Below are 4,127 nucleotides of genomic sequence, written 5' to 3'. Positions count from 1 at the left end.
TTAAGCAACTAGTGGCATTTCACTTAGAACATTTTTATTGCATACAAAGCATATGTATTTAAATCTGGATCCTGAAGTGAAGGACACTCATTTGCCTTCCACAGACGTAGTCTTCCTCTTCTGTTTTTAGCATTTCAGTCCTGACTGTAATACCTCTGCTCCTGTTTTTTCAGGTCAATTATTTTCTTTACTCCTAACTGCTTTCACTCTTTTTCAGACTACAAAAGAACACTTCTTAACCAGTATCTACTTTTTCCCTTAGGATTATAAGTGATTTTCCTTTGGGAGTAAGTGTCTCTGAATTTTAGGCTCTGGGATATTCAGGGGAGGTTATGCTCTGAAACTTGACTTAAATTTGTGCTCTTAACATTATTGGTTCAGTCATCTACTTTGATGTTCACATTCCCAAAACACAGCTGGAAAGATCCTGAAGATTGCGGTTAAAGAGGATTAGCAGTTACCCGCGCTGGTTCGGTTATCTTGGACAGGAGTAGAAGAAGGTGCTTTGTAATTAAAAGTAACAAGCATGCTTAAACAAAAAGCCGTCATCATTTCATAAGTGGTCTGTTTGCAGCTATCTTACTGTGTAGAAGCCAGTTAAAAAAAAAAATCTCTAAACTTACAAGTGAATAAAGAGGGGCTCCTGTAAAGTTCCCATTTAATGCTCTGGAAATGAAATCCTCCATCTGCAGGTCAGTAATTCTATGGAAGATAACATAGCCCAAGTTCTGCGACGTGGCTACTTGTTTACTAGTTACTTACAGTTATATGCTCACAATGGAGAGAATCTTTTTAAATTTAAAGAAGCTAATGCAGTTCAAGTGACAAGATTCTAAAATAGTAACCTTGCTTGCCTCTCATGCTTGCTATTTCTCACTTTCCTCCCTTCCTCCAGCCATCTGTGTGCGTGTCATGTAAGGGTAAAACGAATGATTTCAAATTATCTCGTAGACTGCTTTAATCAGGCTAGGCTGGACAAGCAATGTTTCCCACTTTTTTATTTATTTTACTATCTTCATGCTGCCAGACAGGAGTTGGACTTGATGAAAAAGTTTCTTTTAACTCTTCATTTTTCCATCTCTTAACCAAACTAAGCAAACTGAAAGGACTGATAACAGGCAGTATTAAGAGCTATGTGTGTTTTTTCTGCGTGAATTTCCTTTTAAAAAAAAAGAAGAAAAAGAGGAAAACACAAAAACCATACTGAATCACTCTCAATTAGCTTCCTTTGTGCTGTGCCTTCATATATGAGTTTCAGTTCCAAAGGACAAAATTCCTATTGGAAACTTAAATACTTAACAATTAATTACACTGTTCTGTGGCCAAGGGACTTTGGAGAGCTTTGGCCAAATGCACTTTCTTCCTGTAGTAAAGATAAGGTGGAAATCTGCTAACATAATGCTTGATGTTCGCACTCAAGTTGTCTCTGCCTGCTTCAGTCCGCACAGTCCTTATTGACGAAGGCTATGTGGAAGGCAGAAGAACCTCAAACTGGATGTATTCCTTCTCCCCGCTATTTAGTATCCATACAGAACTCGACAGAGACAAGACTAGCCCCATAAAGCATTTTAGTACTAATATTTTTTCTTTCTTTCAGGTCTTGACAAAAGACTTGGGAGGTAACTCCAAGTGTTCGGAATTCACAGAGGAGATCTGCCGCAGAGTACGGGACACAGGCTAAGCTGTCTCAAGCGACTTGTAATAACTCTGGAAGGACACATCATGCAAAGTACATTGTCTGTAACCTGATATTCATATGCATAGTTTGCTTGTCTCTTAAGAGAGCAGACTTTTTAGTTAGGGCCTCTCCATTAATAAATTTAGTCCAAATGGCTACAAAATGATGCTTGTGCCTGCTTTCAGTGGACTTTTCTAAGTGCTTTGTCTTATTTATTTTTTTCTATCTGGTGAACATTTTTATGTAAAGTGAATTCTTTTATTGCCACTGTAACTCTCTACCATTTTCCATTTCAACTAGAGGTTGTTACTTTCCACAAAGAAAAATCATGCAAATAATGCAGTAACAAAATCAGTAAAACTTTAAAAGCACCTTAGTAGTTAAAACCTACTTTATTGGCCTTACTGAAATTTAAGAGAGAGGTTTTCAGCCTAACAGTTGCACAAGCTGACCCTCATAAACAGAGGCAGGTATAAAATAACGTAAAATAGCAATTTCTTGTTAACAGCAATGAAAAAAGCACTTTTGATACTCCAGTGATTCATGAAATGCAGTCTTGCCCTCCAAGGGCATGAATAAAGAAATACAGAATTCTAGAGATTTAATTTATTTGTGTATTTAAAAAACCACACAACTATTAACCAGCAAGGGGTGAAAATTAATGCTGAAGTATAATTTTCACATCTATATACCAAAACGTTGGAAATTTTCCTCTCTGAAACTTATACAAAACTACTTCTGCCATATATTGTGAGGGGAAAGTATTAACTGCAAATCTAGACTAAATATTTCATGACTTGCGCTAGAATGTTTTTTGTGTTGTACTTCTATGCATAGTCTGTTCAGTGTGTCTTACTGTATTGACTAGCCATTTTATTCGAGAAATTCTGAATGTAAGGGACTAGTCCTAAATGGATTAAGACAGAGTGACGGTTTGGCTCTGGTGCCTATGTTCCAGAAATACATTTCATCCCTATTCAAGGGGATCAGAGACAATTTTTTTTTCGCCAGCTTACTAAGCTAAGAGTGTGCAAAAGCAACTCTTTTCCCTTCCTTCTTCATTGTATACAGATTGTCCTGAGTCATTCTGATCCGTATGTTTTAAGGTGTACTTCCATTAGTATGTCCTACAAGGAAACGTCTATTTTATAACTTACAACTACAGCACAGGTTTATCCCTACTGCCAGAACCTGGCTTCTTAAAAGCTTAATTCTATTAATAGATATTATTCCACTTAGTTGTTTCCTATTAAGACTGTTTAGGCTGGTTGTTACAGAAGGAAAATCAATTTTGAATAACTTCTAGACTCGCTCTGTAAAGCAAAAGCATCCCAGCTTTTTTTAAGGCAGTCTTAACAACATGTTGGAGGAAGGACAATGAGCTTTATTCCTCATGCACTCGCTTTTGGTGAATAGTGCAACATTTCTTTGTGTTTTACAAGCTGCTGCTTCCTTGTTTCCTTTAGATTAATATTATTGAAGAACTTATGAATTACCGTTACGCACAAAAGGGGGAAAAATAAACTTTTCAAAGTCCTGTTGCTTCTTTTGTTTTTATAATCCTGGGCTGCTTTCCTGTCTGGTGTGGAGCTGGTTTTTGGTACTTGCAACAAATCTGGTCTGCGGGACACATAATACTGGTATTGGAACTTCCATGGAAACGTGTATGACTTTTTTATCAAGAAGAGTGGCTGTAGCCTGCCTGCTTGTGTGAGCTATTATAAGTGACTGGCAAAGGTCACTAACTAACAGCAACCCCTTCAGATAACTTTGTCAAGTATGTACTGCCCATAATATGATTTATTTTTTATAAAGGGAAGAAGAAATGCAGCTCACATTTGTCAGAATTAGTACAATGTGAATACTGAAACCTGCAGGTGGTGTTGCAACACACTGACAAACATTGCTTCTAAACACTTTTGCTTAAAAGTCCTGTAAACAATTTTTAAAAAGTTTCTCTTCTAAACAGCACTTTAATGCAAGAGCTCCTGTATTTGCTAGTTTATATCTTTCAATCTTAGGGAACTATCCTCCCAAATTTTTTCATTATTTGTTTTCAGGAGAAAGAGTAATGCTTATTTCAACATGCGTGTAAGAAATTAGGAGCTGCTTTTTTCACAGAAGTCTGAACTCTAGCCACTGTAAAAATGGAAGAAGACTTTCTTTAGGTTCTGAAATACTGTGTTAGTAAACAAAAATCTCTTTTCTGGTATGGAAAAAAAACAGCCCTCTCTTGTTTTTAATATTATCACTGGAGTTGTATAGCAGTTTCACTAAGCAGAACTGTTAACTACTGATCTGCCAAGATATATCATGAGCTCCAGGCAACATCCTGTAGGATTAAAAAAAAATAAGTCACTGTATAAAATTTTTGTGTGTTTCAGTGTAGAGGAATTATTTACACCTGCTTTACAGAACACAAGAGGATTTTTTTAATCTTAAATCATTT

The sequence above is a fragment of the Apaloderma vittatum genome, unplaced genomic scaffold (genome assembly GCF_000703405.1).
Source record: "Apaloderma vittatum isolate BGI_N311 unplaced genomic scaffold, ASM70340v1 Scaffold43464, whole genome shotgun sequence".
Classification (NCBI taxonomy): Eukaryota; Metazoa; Chordata; class Aves; order Trogoniformes; family Trogonidae; genus Apaloderma; species Apaloderma vittatum.
This window is presented reverse-complemented; position numbering follows the sequence as displayed.